The 20,167-nt window shown below is 43.0% G+C and overlaps 1 long non-coding RNA gene across 1 annotated transcript; it reads right to left on the bottom strand.

Moving 5' to 3' along the window:
• Positions 1-3,414: 3,414 nt before the first annotated feature.
• Positions 3,415-5,022, bottom strand: LOC147012969 (uncharacterized). The gene is made up of 4 exons (XR_015050962.1): positions 4,438-5,022; positions 4,183-4,341; positions 3,875-3,932; positions 3,415-3,587 (listed from the first exon to the last, which is right to left on the bottom strand). It is a non-coding gene; the product is annotated as an uncharacterized LOC147012969 (long non-coding RNA).
• Positions 5,023-20,167: the final 15,145 nt, after the last annotated feature.

The following is a 20,167-nucleotide window of genomic DNA, read 5'->3' on the forward strand; positions in this document are numbered from 1 at the left end:
TGATTTAGGGTATAATTGGTCATTTAAAATTAACCTCGAAGACCTGGAACAATTAAATCAGTCTCGTAAGGAAGAATATTATCCACTTGGTATCGAGAATGAGTTTTGTGGAGCCACGATTAGTAAACAACAAATAAAAGAATTTAATAAGGGTAAATATAATAATGGTTTTGCCCTTGTTTATCTCATGAAAACAGAAAAAACAGGATTATATATAATAAGTAAGGAAATACAAAATGATTTAACTATGGGAAGATGGGGAGGTGTTTCTGCCATAATATTATTCTAACATATATTTCTAATACATAAATGACAGCAAGAAGGCTTCAAGAAAATTATCATTTCTGTGTCCAAGCATACCTTCAAGAAATGGGTATTCGGTATTTTAATAAATAGGTTCTACAACATAAGAATGAAATATTTTCAATAAAAGATTGGCATTATGCTGATGTTGATAAACCGACAACTTTAGATTTAATTAGAATGTTAAATAATGAAAAAATTATAAAGTTAAGAAAAGGTAAGGCTCTTTTAGAAATTCAAAAGAAATTTTATTGGTTTCCTGTTGTAAAAAAAAATTATTTTGGATACAGGAATAACAAGAAATCCTGATGAATATATGTATAATATTCTATGGGGTGTAAGCGATTCAAGGATAGTAAGGGATGAGGAAGGAGTTGAAGAAGAGAGAGGGAAGAGGAGGAAAAGGAGAAGAGGGAGACGAAAGAGAAGGAGGAAAAGAGAAGAGAGAGAAGGAGGAGAGGGAGGAAAGAGAGAGAGAGAGGGAGGAGAGAGAGAGAGAGAGAGGGAGGAGAGGGAGAAGAAAGAGAAGGAGAGGGAGGAGAGGGGAGAAGAAAGAGAAGGAGGAAAAGAGAAGAGAGAGAAGGAGGAGAGGGAGGAAAGAAGCGAGACAAAATAAATATCAAAATATGGAAACCAGTGAGATTAAAAAAAGATTAAGGGTATTACAGAAAATAACTCAACCCACCGAGGAGGAAAACAAAGAATTGGTAAGTCTATTTGCAATACTTTCGACAAGACTATTGACATCGACAAGATATGGATTTTAATTCAAGTTTTTCATTTTTTTTCTTTAATAAATGGGGGAGAGAGTGAAGGCATTTCTAAGGATTCTTTATGTTTTAAAAATCAAGATTCAAATGTGCATGTTGGAAACTAAAAAGGTTTTTGCACTCTGCAGGAATTTTTCTCATAAATAAATGAGTTATTGTCTCAAATGTAAAAAGAAAAATAATACTAAAAATATTTCATATATTAAAAGTAAAAATAACAGGGTTATACAAAAAGGTATATGTTCGGTGTGTGGTTCAAAAAAAAATCAATTTATCTCCCAACACAAACTAGGAGGAGATATCCAAAAGTTTTTATCAGGAAGTAAATTTACAACTACTGGAATACCAGGGGAATTACATCTTCCAGGGTATTCTTTCTGTGGCCCAGGCACAAACTTGGATAAAAGATTAGATGAGGCAGACAATCCTAAATCCTGGAGTCGGCCTATCAATAGAGTTGATGAAGTGTGCATGAGACACGATATTGATTATGGGAATACCACAACGTTGGAAGAAAAGCATGAAGCCGATAGAGAAATGTTGCATAATTTGTCTCTGATACAAAATCCAACCTTGAGAGAAAAAGTTGATCGGTTCATTGTGAAGAAGATGATCAGTGCTAAATTGAAACTTGGACTTGGAAATTCAAAAAACTTATAGGCTCTAATGATGCCATTAAGACTGAAGAGCAATTAGCTGATGAATTACATAAACCAATATTCACAAAGTTTCAGAGAAGGAAAGTTTATTCCAAGGAAGTAGATTATATCTGGTCTGCTGATTTGATTGAACTCAATAATGATAAGGGGTACAAGTATGCTTTAACCGTTATTGATTTGAGGAGTAGATATGCGTGGGTTGTACCATTAAAAAACAAAACAGGTAATACTCTTATGTTAGCCTTCCAACAGATATTTAATAAAAGTAAGAGAAAACCTAAAAAATTGTGGACTGATGAGGGTAGGGAGTTTTATAACAAGACATTTATGAATTTTCTAAAAATAACAGTATTACATTATACAGTACCTTTAATGAAGGGAAGGCAGTTGTTGTTGAACGTTTTAATCGTACCTTAAAAGAGACTATAAAAAATTCACACAACTCGGTTCACAACAATGGTCATCTTTTATTCAAGATATTGTGGATAAGTACAATGACACGATTCACACGTCAACAAATATGAAGCCATCAGAAACATTTACAAAATTAAAATATGAAAACGAGATTAATGTCAGAAAACCTAAGTTCAAAGTTGGTGATATCGTAAGAATATATAGGTGGAAATCTCATTTTGAAAAAGGTTATACGAAAAGATGGACCAACGAGCTTTTTAAAATTGTTGATGTAATAGATACGGTTCCTTGGACTTATAAGATATATGATTTGGAAGGGGAAGAGATTTTAGGTTCATTTTATTCACAGGAATTACAAAAGACAAAGATAAATTGAAATTTTTTGACTCCGCCCCTTTTTGGCTCCACCCACACAAGCCCCGCCCACACAAGCCCCGCCCACACAAACCCCACACAAACCCCACCACACACCCCCACAAGCTCCAATAAATTGAAATTTTTGACTCCGCCCTTTTTGACTCGCCCACACACGCCCCTCCCACCGAAGCCCCGCCCACACAAACCCCACACAAACCCCACACAAGCTCCACACAACCTCCACACAAAACTCCACACAAGCTCCACACACACAAACCCCACACAAGCTCCACCCATATTCATCATATTCACATAATTAGTGATTAGTTAATTAGTTCCCCACACACACAACATGTTTATTTAATTAAAAATTATCCACCCATCCACACAAGCTCCACTCATCCACCCATCCCCCCATCTCTCCACCCATCCATTTATCACACAAACCTCATCCACATAAGCCTCATCCACATTCACCCCTCCCACACAAGCTCCACCCACATAAACCCCTGCCCATATAAACCCTGCCCACATAAACCCCTCCCACATAAGCCCCTGCCTACACAAGCTCCACACAAAACTCCACACACATAAACCCCTCCCACACAAGCTCCACCCACATAAACCCCCCGCCCACACAAGCCCCACCCACACAAGCCCCACCCACACACACACCCCGCCCACACAAGCCCCTCCACACACACCCCACCCACACAAGCCCCCACCGAAGCCCTGCCCACACAAGCCCCGCCCACACAAGCCCCACCCCCTCATCCCCCTGTGCGCCCCCACCTTTGACCCACCACCTCCCTCATCCCACCCCCACCCTTCCCACACACACATGGGGAGGGGGAGGGATGGGATGAGGGGTGATGGGTCATTGGGGGAGCGCACCTACCCCCCCCAACCCCCCCCTTTACATCTCTTTTATTCTTTTCTTGTAATTCAGAATCAAGTAATTGTAAACAAAACAAATATAATTTATTAATATTGAAAATATTAAATATTCATTTGCGAGAATGTACAATCTTTCCCAGCAATCTTCTTCAGATGCCTTGTGATTTCGAAACTCAGACACCATATTCTGTTTTGAAACAAAAAGTGGATAATAATTAGGTTCTATAAAGATAATTACATGGTAATATGAATAAGCCTCGTTGACCACTGAATTAACACACCAGGAGCCTGTCATCCTTTCAAGGTCAATAAAATGAATTCCAGTGTACTGACAAAACCACGTCCAAACTAATGATGCAACCAACATAAGGCGACATTCTAAAGAGAGTGATATTAATAATAATTCAGAAATATTTACCTCCAGAAAATCATGTGTTGTATGAGTGATATTAATAATAATTCAGAAATATTTACCTCCAGAAAATCATGTGTTGTACAAGATTGCTTCAACAGCTGATGTTGTGCGATAGTGCTGAAAAAAAAAAAATAATAAGTCAAGGGTATAGATGAAGAGACAGACAGGGAAAGCAACACACACACACACACACGCACACACACACACATACACACACACACATAGACACACACACACGTGCCTCACCATTGGTTTAATTCATTCGAGATCAGAGACCAGTCATTATAAATCATTGGCCTCTTCAATAAGAGCAGAGAGAGGTAGGTAGAAAGACAGACAGAGAGAGAGGCACACACACGTGTCTCACCATTGGTTTAATTCCTTCGAGATGAGAGGACGTGATAAGACTTCATGCCACTCATTGAAAATGTCTTTCAATTCTCTTCTAAAATCATTGATCTCTTCAATAAGAGTATTAATTTCATGAACCACGTCGTGATATGTGAACTCAATTTCTTCCAATGCCCTGTCAGGGAAAAAATATATATATATCAGAATTATCATGATTTAATTAATAATCATTTGCTTCATCGTTCAAAGAAAAAAGCATACACAAACTTACCAACTCTGTAGTGGGCTGTTGGCTTCATCGGAAGAAATATCGTCCATGCCTCAGTTGTAAAAATGAAAATCCCGTCTGGCAGAAACTTTGTCTGGCGAACCGCTTATAAAGCAACGATGAGGAGATTGCTTAATCATTGGGTGTGAGCACAGGAAATGACAAGCTTCTCTTAATGATCTCATCTGGCCACCGCCCGAGTTGCAAATCGTTTTTGGACATAAACCACGCCATAAAAGTTTTGATTCAAATGTTTTCAGTTCGTGTTCTGAGATAAAATATAAACACGAGACCTTGTCTCACAGAATAGTTCCTATTTTTTCACAGCATGACAGTCCAAAACCACTTCCTCATTCACACAGCACGGCCGTGTCAAAAAACACTTCCTCATTTTCACGGCATGAACTGAAAACATTTGAAACAAAACTTTTTTTCTGGCATGGTTTATGTACAAAAATGATTTGCAACTCGGGCGGTGGCCAGATGAGATCATTAAGAAAAGTTTATCATTTCGTAATGGCACAAAAGGGGTATCTTAAAAACTATAAAGATTCAAATGTTTTGTTTTTCAATATTTTAGATGGGGATTATTGTGCAAAGAAAATTAAACTATTGAAGGAATTTGAGAATGAACAAATGTTTATAGGTTCAATGAGTGAGCTAAACAATATGCATTGGTTATTTGATAAAGAGTGCCCCGGGGCTTAGGCGTTTCAGATATTTTTTTCCAATCACCTTTAACAAATCTTTATCTTGTTGTATGGGCTATTTGAATAGAGAGCCCCTAGGTTAAAAGGGGAAATAAAAAAATGGCCATTTTTACAGCCATTTTTTCCCTGCTGTGCAGGGGTTTGGCTTTTCTTGAGGCAATGTTTTATGGCCGGATGCCCTTCCTGACACCAACCCTGGTCGCCTCTTACGACACACAGGGATATGGTACACCTATTCTAACCGGGGCATACACCGGGACCAGTACACTGGCACTCATTTCGCCGACCTCGGAAGGATGGCAGGCTGAGTCAACCCCCTGGTGTTAATTCAGCAGCCAACGGGATTTGAACTCAGGACCCTGGGATCCCAAGCCGCCACCCTAACAACTAAGCCAACACCAGGCTCCAGGTTAAAAGGGGAGACAAATAAATATACCTTGGGCTAAAAAGGGGATTTATTTTTTTAGGGGAAAAAAAGAAAAATTTCATGGCTGAAAATCCCCCATTCATTTACATGGGGAAAAGTGAGCCAGAACCAGTATTCTTTCCCTACTCATACTCTCTTTAATCCCACTCTTCCCACCAGGTCTTCAAAATAGCTGTTCACCATTCATCTATCAGGACCATAGTTTGTGCAGAGCGTTGGTGCTGCCGAAGCAGTCTCCTTGGCTATTGGGCACAATCCTGGATGGGTCGCCACTCCGACAGGATACCAGAAAGCTGGCACTTATTTTGCCAACCTCAGAAGGATGACAGGCAGAGTCAACCCCACCTGGTATTAATTCAACAGCCAAGTGAGATTTGAACTCAGGGTCGTAGGATCCCAAGCCCACCATCCGAACCATTAAGCCAACACCAGGCATGCTGTTAACCACTATCTCTTATCTTCCCCCATCCAAAACCATGACTTTTTCTACCCCCGTTAATCCACCCTAAACCCACCTCCTTCAAATTCCCTGCTTTCCTTCCTGAAATTCCCTGGAGTGTCCATCTTGTTTACCCGGTGTCCCCCACCCAATCCCTCTCCCTTCCACAGTTCTCCTAATGTCTCTGTTCCACATTGTTTTTTCCTTCCCTCTCCACCCCTCTTGTCTCCTTCTCCCCTTGTGCATTTCTGTGTGTTAGCTCTCATATGAGCCTCGACAGTGTATACTAAAAATAAAAATAAAAAGACCCAACCAACCAAATAAAATGTTTTCAGCTATAAAGGTTTCATGCAAACAAACTTGAAAAATTAACCACTTTTAACGGCCTTGTCTCATGGACGATTTTAACAAAACCACCACATTTGTTACCTCTGCCACCAAAGGTGGATGGAGGTTATGCTTTCACCCCTGTTTGGTTGTCTGTCTGATTTCAATGATGGAGGATTACGATGTGTCAATGTGGATTAAAATAAAAGAACTCCATATTAAATTAGGCTCTGAGATTGCAACTCAGAGAGCATTCAGGAGGGCATTTCCACGCAGAAAAGCCCTGTGTCATACATAGCACTATTTTCTCCTTCGTCAGAAAATTTTATGAAGACGGTAGTATTCGTCCACGTAAGTACGAGAGATGTACAGTGAGGACAAAAGAGACAACCGCTGCCAAAGTGGCACCAATTGCTGGAAGGCCGAAGAAGTCGATCCGACGCCTTTCAGGAGAATATATGTTGTTTGTCCAAGCAGTCTCGGACTTCACGAAGATCTTCACCGATGGCCATATAAAATATCCAGGTTGCTCAGAAACTTGACAATGCTGATTTAGGAAAGCATCAGATTTTTTTTGTCGTTGGTTACTTGACAGATGTGAAGAGTATGGCTGTTTGATAATGACAGATGAAGCTCATTTCGATCTTTCTGGTGATCTAAACAAATAAAACTGCAGGGTCAGAGCTGCGGAAAATCCCAGAGTTAGGTCAAAGTTAGGGCGCTGTCACACCTTGACGTTTTAGCCAGGAATGGCAACGTATAAAAATGCACGTAAAACGTTGGCGTACGCCGAAGTTTTGAGGTTTTTTTAAGTTTTGGTCGTATTCATAATGTGTTGGTCGTATGCATAACGTATTAGTAAGGGGCACAGAACGTTTCGTTGTGTTAAAGATAACTTATACCAACGAATGCTTAACCTGTTGTCGGTGTTCACAACCTAGCCCAACAATAGTTTAACTTAATCATAGCGCACTGCACGTATCGCAAACGAACTCGTGGCGTTCTCTGTTAAAAAACCTGCCGCTCGCAGATTTAAATCATAACCACCGGAAAATTGGAAGTGTCAACATCGCAGTCACACCTTGACGATAAAGCCAGCGTATGCCGACCTATGAAAAATCTGTCTAAAACGCTGGGACACGTCGAATACGGTATGGGTAAGTTGTGCATACGTTAGGAGCACACTGAAAAACAATGAAGTACGCTGGCATATTACGTGGTATATCTAGTGCGTCGTGAAATTTCAAGCATGCTGAAAATTTTACGACGTACTCGACGTATGGCTCACAAGTTCCGCATATGCTGACATAAGTTCTCGGCACGCTCCGCGATCGTTTACACACGTCGGACACATGTTACTTGTAAGTTACTCATAAGTCGAAACACGTCGAGGTAATGTTTAGCATACCCGAAACTTAATTTTTAACCTACGAGTAACGTGCTTTGAACCTATTAGTGGCGTGCTTTGAACCTATGTAACGTATCTCAAACGCATATTGACGTTTGTAGACGAATTTGATTGACGTCTTCCGGACGACCACAGAACCTACTGAACGTGTTTCTAACTTACAGCTACCGTATAATGGCGTCTTGGCAGCGTTTAGGGGAATTGGTATATACAAATGGGCTTCACAAGAGGAACCCATCAGTGTTCCAGACTCCATGTTGAGTTGATGTCAATGTCAGTAGCAGTAGCAGTAGCAGTAGTAGTAGCTAGAGAGAATTTAGTGATGTGGATGTTAGTAGTAGTAGTAGTAGTAGTTCGAGAGAATTTAGTGATGTCGATGTTAGTAGTAGTAGTAGTAGTAGTAGTAGTAGTAGTAGTAGAAGTAGTACTTTCAAGTAACGTGTTGCAAAGTGTGAACAACGTTCATGTAGCGTGCTTACAAAACGTTACTCATAGGTTAGAAATAAGTTTCGGGTACGCTAAACATTACCTCGACATGTTTCGACTTATGAGTAACTTACAAGTAACGTGTTTCGACGTGTCAACGATCGCAGAACGTGCCTACAACTTATGGCCAGCATAGCGGAACGTGTGAGTCATACGCTGGCATACGTCGTAAAATTTCAAGCATGAGAAAATTTGAGGAAAACCCAAAAGTACAACGTTTAAAGCCAGCGTACTACGACGTATGGCAGTGTTTTTCATTGCGCTCTTGATGTATACAAAACGTACCCATGACGTATTCGACGTGTACCAGCGTTTTAGACAAATTTTTCCTAAATCGGCATACACTGGCTAAATCGTCAAGGTGTGACAGGGCCTTTACATACATTATTGGGCCATATTTCTTCGAAGAGAATAAAGTGACTGACGGTAAACTCTGAACGCTACCTGGACATGTTGCAGAATTTTCTCATTTCCGAATTGCAGTGTAAGAATAGAGCGTATGCAGAAACATGGTTTCAGGAAGATGTAGCAACGTACTATCCTACAAAAATTAAGCAATTTCTAAGGCAACTCTTTGGGGAAAAGATAATCTCTCGGTTTGTTAATGGTTCATGGCCATCCCAATCCTCAGATTTGACCCCGGTAGATTTCTTCCTCTAGAGATTTTTGAACAGCCAAGTTTATAAGGCACGTCCCAGATGTGTAGATGAACTTAAGATGAGAATCACTGGAGCCATCCATTACCGCTATTGATAATGACACAATGAAAGCACCAATGAACAATGACAGTGAACACCAATGAACAAACTCCCAGGTTGGATGCAGGGAGTGCATTAATTGTAATGGATGGCATTTAAAAGATGTGGTTTTTAAAGAAGTAGAGCTGGGTTTTCTATACTGCTATGTATAGGCGTCGATTGGTGGGGGACAGGGGGGACATGTCCCCCCCTCACTTTTTATCAAGGGGGGGGAGGACAACATATCGATTACCCCCCCCCCCCCACTTTTTTCATTGAACGTAAGTTACGTAACACAAAACGAGCTGCTCTAGTGCAACCAGGCCGAGATGCTCCTCAAATACAAGAATAAATTTTTTATTCTCTATTAAAGTTTTATTGGTTGATTATAGTTCTATTAAAGATGATAGGTTAACAATTCAACATTGAGAATCTGTGCTTCCCAAGCCACGGTCTCCCACCGGCCAAGTGTCCATAACGACGTCGCTTTTTGATCCTTCGATGTCGGCTCTTCCTATCATTGCGAAGCAGAATTCGCCAAGCGTTGGATTGTTCACCCACTAACAGGGAACGTGACCAGGACATTTTTAGGTATGTTGGGATGTTTTCGAACTTTGTATCGTCATTCTATGAGTGTTTCAAGAAATCGCGGCTTCATGGCCCGGAGCGCGATGCCTCGGATAGTGTTAGGCCGCAACGGCTCGGGGCCCCTTTAGCGACCAAAATAGTTTATTTCACCTTTCTAACCTATATCGCCGGATGCCTGATATTATTACCTGCACGATGATGTGTGTGTTTAATTTTTGTGACTTTGCGCCGTCGAGTTATAAGCCAATAAAAGATTTCGCGGCCTGGAATTTTGATTGAGATGGTGAAGCCTGTGCAGCATGACGCGGTTTCACTCTACCGGCTCGCACGAACGAACGGAAAGATATTTTGTAATTCTGTTTTCACATTTCGCAGTCGATAACAGTGGCCTAAATCCCAACGTTGAAAACCGGGTGAAAATCGAAGGAAAGTGGGTATTTTGGCGACTAAATTAGCTTTGAATACTTGGGAAACATAAAATAAAATGCGCTGATTTACTCGCTTTTGCGGCGGTTAATGTAAATAATTTTTTCATCGGTACTTGGACTTAGCGGAGGTATAGACGTACAAAACGAAAGGTATCATTCGGTCGTCGGACTTATGAGGATTAAATTATAGATTTAAAAGGTTGCTGTTGAAAAATATGCAAAATTCACCTCGGCGGTTCGGACAAACGAACGGAAAATTATTTTTGAATTCTGTTCTCGGATTATACAGTATCTATAGGGTAGTAATGAGATTACCTCGAAAATCCGATTTAAAAAGGCTTAGACTTAGTAGGTTAGCCGCGGCTTGCAATTTTTACAAGGAAAAATAACGTTCTGGAAGGAATTTCTCTTCCGCCATCATCCGAATAATTTTCCGTTTGCACGAGGACAAAGACGAAGGATAGACCGACAGAATAAGGTGTCTCATTAAACCGTGTGATTTAGAATGATTAAATTAGAGATTTTAAATGCAGCGTTGAAAATAAAATAAAGAGGATTGTCACCTTCTTCTTCACCATGTCGACCCCGCAACGGTTCTGGGCACTTCAGCGACCAAAATGGTTTATTTCACCTTTCTAACTTGCATCGCTCTACACTTAAACAAAACGTACGGGCACACACTGTACTTAAACAAAACGTACGGGCACGCACTATACTTAAACAAAACATACGGGCACGCACTGTACTTAAACAAAACGTACAGGCATACACTGTACTTAAACAAAACGTACGGGCACGCACTGTACTTAAACAAAACGTACGGGCACGCACTATACTTAAACAAAACGTACGGGCACGCACTATACTTCAACAAAACGTACGGGCACGCTCTATAGTTAAACAAAACGTACGGGCACGCAGCCACACACTATACTTAAAACGTACGGGCACGCTCTATACTTAAACAAAACGTACAAGCACGCACTATACTGAAACAAAACGTACGGGCACGCTCTATAGTTAAACAAAACGTATGGGCACACAGCCACGCACGATACTTAAACAAAAGGTACGGGCACGCACTATACTTAAACAAAACGTACGGGCACACACTATACTTAAACAAAACGTACGGGCACACACTATACTTAAACAAAATGTACGGGCACGCACTATACTTAAAATGTACGGGCACGCACTATACTTAAACAAAATGTACAGGCACGCACTATACTTAAACAAAAGGTAAGGGCACGCACAATACAAAAACAAAACATATGGGCACACACTATACTTAAAACGTACGGGCATGCACTATACTTAAACAAAACGTACGGGCACGTACTATACATAAACAAAACGTACGGGCACGCGCTATACTTAAACAAAATGTACGGGCACGCACTACACTTAAAACGTATAGGCACGCACTACACTTAAACAAAACATACGGGCATGCACTACACTTAAACAAAATGTACGTGCAGGCACTACACTTAAACAAAACGTACGGGCACACACTGTAATTAAACAAAACATACGTGCATGCACTAAACTTAAACAAAATGTACGGGCACACACTATACTTCAACAAAACGTACGGGCACGCTTTATAGTTAAACAAAATGTACGGGCACGCAGCCACACACTATACTTAAACAAAACGTACAGGCACGCACTATACCTAAACAAAACGTACAGGCACGCACTATACTGAAACAAAACGTACGGGCACACTCTATACTTAAAACGTACGGGCACCTACTATACGTAAACAAAACGTACGGACATGCACTGTACTTAAACAAAACGTACGGGCACGCACTGTACTTAAACAAAACGTACGGGCACGCACTATACTTAAACAAAGCGTACGGGCACGCACTATACTTCAACAAAACGTACGGGCATGCTCTATAGTTAAACAAAACGTACGGGCACGCAGCCACACACTATACTTAAAACGTACGGGCACGCTCTATACTTAAACAAAACGTACAAGCACGCACTATACTGAAACAAAACGTACGGGCACGCTCTATACTTAAACAAAACGTACGGGCACACAGCCACGCACGATACTTAAACAAAAGGTACGGGCACGCACTATACTTAAACAAAATGTACGGTCACGCACTATACTTAAACAAAACGTAGGGGCATGCACTATACTTAAACAAAACGTACGGGCACGCACTATACTTAAACAAAACGTACGGGCACATACTATACTTAAACAATACTAACACTTAAATACTAACACTAACACTTAAACTATACTAACACTTAAACAAAACGTACGGGCACACACTGTACTTAAACAAAACGTACAGGCACCCACTATACTTAATACGTACGGGCACGCACTATACTTAAATAAAAGGTACGGGCACGCACTATACTTAATCAAAAGGTAAGGGCACGCACAATACTTAAACAAAACATACGGGCACACACTATACTTAAAACGTACGGGCATGCACTATACTTAAACAAAACGTACGGGCACGTACTATACTTAAACAAAATGTATGGGCATGCACTACACTTAAAATGTACGGTCACGCACTATACTTAAACAAAACGTAGGGGCATGCACTATACTTAAACAAAACGTAGGGGCATGCACTATACTTAAACAAAACGTACGGGCACGCACTATACTTAAATAAAACGTACGGGCACGCACTATACTTAAACAAAACGTACGGGCACGCACTATACTTAAACAAAACGTACGGGCACGCACTATACTTAAACAAAACGTACGGGCACGCACTATACTTAAACAAAACGTACGGGCACGCACTATACTTAAACAAAACGTACGGGCATGCACTATACTTAAACAAAGCGTACGGGCACGTACTATACTTAAACAAAGTGTACGGGCACGCACTATACTTAAACAAAACGTACGTACATGCACTATACTTAAACAAAACGTACAGGCACGCGCTATACTTAAACAAAACGTACGGGCACACACTATAATTAAACAAAACATACGTGCATGCACTAAACTTAAACAAAACGTACGGGCACACACTATACTTAAACAAAACGTACGGACACGCACTATACTTAAACAAAGGCACGCAGTTTCAAAGTTATTGTGTTTTTTTTGTTTTTTGCACGTACGGGCACGCACTAGTGGAAATGATGAACCTATTTACAAATCAGCAAACTATGTACAATAATAGGAAAGAAGAGAGTGCACATCCGGACGGCAACAGATCTTAATCCCTCATCTCCTGTTCTCGTGGTTTGTGAGAGGTGAAGAATTACATAAATGTTCACATTACAACTGATTTTAGCTCATTCCTTTGGTGAACCCTTTTGATTGCATGTAAATCAAGAACACAATCTTTAACGACGACGCTAACTATGACCCAATAACATCATAATCATCTCACTCAACTTTAGCTCATTGGTTAATTAAATGTAGATCAAATAAAATTATGAATATTAATAATCCCAGGTAATAAAATACCAGGGTATCTGACCCTAAGCAAAAGTAATAAAAGTAATAAGTGCGTCGCTGGGAACTAAGCGAGTTATGGAATGCTAAATTGGGAGCTCAGATGCTAAATTAAGAACTGAACTCGTATCGGCGCTCTTTTAGTAATCCATGTGTTATGCAAAGCTTATCACATGTCAACATTGTGCCTGAAGGTAGAGTGACCTAGCCAAAAGTATGGTGACCTTAAAAATGCCCTGTTATGCAAAAATAACCCTTATAATTCACATGTCAAAATTTATTCAACTGAAATGCAATTCCCTTCTCGTTTCATAGAGGATATGGATATCAGTTTTTCGCGACAGCATCAAGAAGCACATCCCCGACCACTCTCCTGGAGCAGTCAAGTTCCCAGAAAGAGGTGGACGATTCAAAAGAGAAGATAGCAGAAAAGGGTGCATGTGCAGGTAGTACTCGGCCTAATTTCCCAGATCAGCCTTTTCAACCTCATGATGTCAGTTGTATCCCAGTCCAAATATGCCAAACCGAAAGTTGAAGTTTCAACAACAGTGGTTCAAAGATTTTCCGTGGCTTCATTTTGATCAGAGCATCGGCGGTGTACCCTGTCACACCTGTACGGACGCTTCTCGTGAAAAACTTGCCGAACTTGCCCGCTGTGCAGAAGACGCATTTGTCTCAAAGGGCTTTCGGAACTGGAAAAAGGCTACAGAAAAATTCAGACAACACGAACGATCAAACACACATTGGCTTGCCTCTGAAAATCTGAAATGTCGCAAAAGTCAACCTGGTGTCCATGTGCAGCTGAGCAGCAAACTGCTAGAAGAGTAAAGATCTGCACGGTCAGCACTTCTGAAGATTATCATCTCAGTGCAATATTTAGCCTGACAAAGTTTTGCAATTCGTGGGAAGGATGCCTCTGAAAGGAATTTCAAAATGCTCTTACAATTGCGGGCCGAGGATGATGTAAACCTCAAGACGTGGCTGTCAAGGAAGACGACGTTCACAAGAGGAGAAATTCAGAACGAAATTCTACAGTTGATGAGTCATGCCATCCTCAGAAATATCTGCAGTAATGTGAATGAAATGTCCACTCAGTTCGGACTCGTAACCGATGGAACACAAGATATTCAGGGTAATGAGCAGGAGTCGGTGTGTGTGCGCTATGTGACGGATTCCTTTGATGTTCAAGAAGATCTCGTTGGCCCCTACAAAGTATCGTCAACAACAGGAGTATCACTTTGTAAGATGCTTCAGGATGTCCTAATTTGGTGTCAACTCCCTATTGAACACCTTAGAGCGCAGACTTACGATGGGGCAAGTAACATGTCCGGAAAGTACAAGGGCTGTCAAGCACAGCTAAAAAAAACTCCAACTGCTGGCCAATTATGTTCACTGTGGAGCTCGTGTCACCAAACTCATTACATCCAAAGCCCTACAAACTGCACCGTTCATAAGAGATGCCCTTGATTATGTCCAGGTACTCAGCAACATCGACAACAACTGTAGAAAATTCAAGCATCTGTACTTGAATATCCACGCTGACAATGCTGACACTCCTTGCCCTACACGCCTGAGGCCAATTTGCCTGACGCGTTGGTTAACTCGTTCTCCTGCAGTGAAATCGATATTTGATTACTATGAAGTGGTACTGGATGCCCTTCAACAAGAAAGTGATGACTTTGGTATGAACACGGCATCATGAGCCAACGGTATTTGAAGCTGTCTTTCATCAGGAAAGTGTGTTCTCGGTCTGTTTGCATCATTGCCCGTTCTCCAATCCCTTGAATACCTCAATAAGGCACTTCAGGGTTCACAAGTTACCGTCTCTGGTATGCTTACTGCTGCAAAGGTAACTGCACAGAATCTCCAATGTCTCCGTACCGACCAGACGTTTAAGGAGGTTTTTGAAGCAGCACAACAGAAGCTCCAGCAGTGCCAACTCGATCCAGTGACCCTCCCTTGTAAGCGCAAGCTTCCGAAGAGACTTGATGGAGGCACGCAGGAATACACTGCCAATTCTGCAGAGGAGGTATACAGAGTTGAATTTTTCAAAGTCATCGACAGCGCATCCGTGAAGTTGAATGAGTACTTCACATCAAACGACCTCATGGCGTATAGGGGACTTGGGTGAAATGCTCTTGTCTGGGTCATTCAAACCGCAAATAGTCCGCAAATATCCCAAACTGTTGGATTCCCTAGAGCAGGAACTTGGCTTCTTTCGTAACCAGTTCAGTGGTTCAACTGTTGAGGATTACCGTAAGATATTTGTAGACATGGTTCCGGAAGTCCGTGGAATGTTCCCACAGGTAGAACGTTTGCTTAGGTTTCTATTGCTTACCCGAGCAAGTTGATGTGAAGCTGAACGGTCATTCAGCGCACTCAGACGTATGAAGACTTCGTTACGTTCCACAATGACCCAACAACGCCTCAACCATCTCATGATCTGTCATGTTCACCGAGATAGTCTGACTGCACTTAACCCCCAAGACATTGCTACAAAGTTTTTAAATGGATCGGCACACAAGAGGGTTCATATTTTTGGCAAGTTTTAAGGTAAGTTGACCGTACTCGTGTAATATCAATTTGTATGTCAGTCTAGTTTTCAGTTTATGTTAAGTGAATCAGTTCAAGGGTCATGAAAAGGAGGGTTGATAAACAATTCTTCATATATATTGTTGCGGATTCGCGCCCGCCGGCGTGCTGACGGCCACGTAACTCGAATCGCGGCACGTCGCCCACCGGACGGACAATCCAGTCATGACCCTCTCGGACTAACGCCGGGAACCAGTCACGGGTGGACCTTTCGGTCTCACCGCGATCGAGCCAATCAGCCCCCGCGTGGGATAGGGTTGCTCGCCGAATTCGACCTACCTAAGTACCCACGCGGAGGGTAGACCGGGCGATCGCACCTCGCCGCAGGTCGACTTCGGACACGGGCCACTTAAGCGACCCGTTCCGTACTATCAGAATAACCGAGCGGTGTTATCGTCGACCTCGACGGTTCGATTAATTATCGGGCGTATTCAGCCCACTACCAACCCTTTACGTGAAGCAAGATGGGGATTCAATGGGAGAAATGACGAAACGAAGCGGGAGAACAGTTCAATAATAAAGCACATTTATTCGCGGCACACGGGAAGCACACATATTCAATTCCACCAAAAGCACACAAAAAAAAGAAAACACAATTCCATTTACACAAAAAGCAAATGTAAAAGCGAAGACAATGCAGAGCTAATACCGACTACCGAGCACACGGCAACACTTATACAATTCTACTTCACAGACGGCGCCGACAACACATACCCAAAACCAAGGAAAGAATACCCTCAAGGATGAGGCGAGCCTGAGGCCGAGACCGGGTCGCGCCTACCCGTCTGGTGATGAGACGCGGAGCGGCGATGGCGCCTCACTCCGCGGGCCTCGCGGACAGTGCCTGGCAGGGGGTGGGAAAAGGGGCCCCCTTGGTCGCACTATCTCAGCGCGGGGGGAAACAGGAGGGGGTTGCTGATGCTCGGGGTATAGAGGATCTTTATTATCCCTGGTGTGCGTCTCCACCTCGGCCAGGTCGCGCTGCCGGCCTTCCTCGGGCGTGCAGCTCCCGGCACCGTCGCGAGCACCCCCTCGTCTGCCTTCGCCGCTGCTGCCTCTCCGCCTCTGGACTCTCCACCCTGGACTCTTCTTTGGGCTCTCCTCGTTCGACTCTCTTCAGCTTCTCCAGCTACTGCAGGCTTCGGGCTCCAGACTTCCACACTCTTCTCTCTCTGCTGACTGACGAACACCGTCCTTTTATCCCCCCGTAGCTTCGCCTTTGACCCCCTCCCTTCGACCTTTCACCTCGCTCCCCATTGGCCCGAGAAAAAGTGGGCGTGAAGGCTTTTTGATCCACAAATTTGCATATATCGATCGTTCTGGAGGCGGGGCCAAATCGCCCCTCGCTCACCGATTGGACGGCAAAAAGTGGGCGTGTGTCGTTTTTGATCCGTTTTTGAAGCACAAAATCCGTGATTTTGTACACGCTGTTCAACGTGCGCCCTGCACGAGTCCAACACCGGTACCCACAGCGGGGCAAGAACGGTGGCGATGCTACGGTTGCGAGGTGTGACGTGAAGGTCGTGGCGGTTGTGGTGAAGCGGCGTTGTGGTTGGTGGTTGATGTTGTGGTTGTGGTGGTAATCATGGCGGTTGGTCCAAAATAAAGATAGTAAAAGAAAAACGGCTATCCTGAAGAGTCGCAGCACGTATAAATGACATGTATTCCCACTAGACAACGGGTTTGGGCCTAACTACACATGCACTTACCGAGATACCTCACCTAAGGGACCTGAATGGTGGTTTGCGAATTTGGTAACCACAACAATATATATATATATATATATATATATATATATATATATATATATATATATATATATATATATTATAATATATATTCAAAGGCGAAGCTACGGGGGGGATAAAAGGACCGTGTTCGTCAGTCAGAGCGGTGTGGAAGTCTGGAGCCCGAAGCCTGCAGTAGCTGGAGAAGCTGAGGAGAGTCCAAAGGAGAGTCCAGAGGAGAGTCCAAAGAAGAGTCCAACGAGGAGAGTCCAAAGAAGAGTCGGTCGGAGAGTCAAGAAGAGGAGAGTCGGAGGGAGGAGAGTCGGAGAGTCCAGAGGCGGAGAGGCGGAGAGTAGGAGAGTCGGAAGCAGAGGGTCAAGACTTCGCGGGCGGTGGAGCTGCTCGTCGTGTGCGGAACGGAGGGGACGGAGCTGTGGAAAGGCGGCGACACCAGACGAGGGGGTGCTCGCGTCGTGCAGGAAGCTGCACCCGAGGGAGGCCGACAGCGCGACCTGGCCGAGGTGGAGACGCTCGTCGCACATAATAAAGATCCTCTATACCCCGAGCATCAGCAACCCCCTCCTGTTTCCCCCCGCGCTGAGATAGTGCGACCAAGGGGGCCCCTTTCCCACCCCCTGCCAGACACTGTCCGCGAGGTCCGCGGGGTTGGGGCGCCATCGCCGCTCCGCGTCTCATCACCAGACGGGTAGGCGCGACCCGGTCTCGGCCTCAGGCCCGCCTCATTCTTGAGGGTATTCTTTCCTTGGTTTTGGGTATGTGTTGTCGGCGCCGTCTGTGAAGTAGAATTGTATAAGTGTTGCCGTGTGCTCCGTAGTCGGTATTAGCTCTGCATTGTCTTCGCTTTTATATTTGCTTTTTGTGTAAATGGAATTGTGTTTTCTTTTTATTGTGTGCTTTTGGTGGAATTGAATATGTGTGTTTCCCGTATGCCGCGAATAAATGTGCTTTATTATTGAACTGTTCTCCCGCTTCGCTTCGTCTTTTTCTCCCATTGAATCCTCATCTTGCTTCACGTAAAGGGTTGGTAGTGGGCTGAATACGCCCGATAATTAATCGAACCGTCGAGGTCGACGATAACACCGCTCGGTTATTCTGATAGTACGGAACGGGTCGCTTAAGTGGCCCGTGTCCGAAGTCGACCTGCGGCGAGGTGCGATCGCCCGGTCTACCCTCCGCGTGGGTACTTAGGTAGGTCGAATTTGGCGAGCAACCCTATCCCACGCGGGGGCTGATTGGCTCGATCGCGGTGAGACCGAAAGGTCCACCCGTGACTGGTTCCCGGCGTTAGTCCGAGAGGGTCACGACTGGATTGTCCGTCCGGTGGGCGACGTGCCGCGATTCGAGTTACGTGGCCGTCAGCACGCCGGCGGGCGCGAAGACCGCAACAATATATATATATATATATATATATATATATATATATATATATATATATATATATATATATATATATATATATATATATATATATGTATAATCATACACATTTCAAAGTATTACATATGTATTTCTTTGATGACACTTGAATCTTTGAAATGTGTATGATTCATGTTTAATTAATTTCGCTCCGTCTGCTTACATTTGATAAAAAGATGGTCGATAGATGGTCAGATTAATTTAAGGGATTTGTGTGATCAGAAGGCAGCATGTCAACGAGCGTATAAAATCAAGAATTTGCAAGGGTAAACTTGCTGTGTCCACGCCGGCACGAAGTGGGCTTCGTGGTCTGGACATGCAATGTCCTCCCCCCCCCCCCCCCATTTTTCAAAAGCAATCGACGCCCATGCTGCTATGACGGTATGACATTGCACAATTTCCCATACCTGTAATTCACTTTATGTCACTAAAAATATGATTTACTCTGTATATTCGTGTTTTATTACAGAGATAGACATGTCAGAAATTAATGCCACAACCTGTATAATAGGAAAGACCTAGTTTTAATTTTCATATTTTATTATAACTCCACATTGTGAGATTTGCAATTATCAAAATGAGGTCTCTGGAGCTGGCAGTATAGTTGAGCGGTGTAGTTGGGGTTTGATTCCTAGCCTGATGTTGCGTTTCAGGAAAGGCGTTGTTGCCGTCAGTGAGCGCGCCATCGTTCTGCGGAACCAGAAGCCAGGTGTCCCGTCTCAAGATCCCATGATGCTGATTGAAAAAAAGTATACTAATGTGTGACATTACTCTGAGCAAGTTCCTGCCTTGACTATAATTAGATGGGAAGAGCAATGGCAAACAACCTAGTGTATTCTCTTGCTTTCTGGCTGTGCCAGCTGTACCGACGCTCTGGAAAAACCATAAATATGAACAAAAATAAGATAACTTTTGCCACTAGAGAAATAAAGTTATAAGAAAGCCA

This window comes from Eptatretus burgeri, chromosome 14 (genome assembly GCF_056783735.1).
Source record: "Eptatretus burgeri isolate ZD-2024b chromosome 14, Ebu_testis_v1, whole genome shotgun sequence".
Taxonomy (NCBI): Eukaryota; Metazoa; Chordata; class Myxini; order Myxiniformes; family Myxinidae; genus Eptatretus; species Eptatretus burgeri.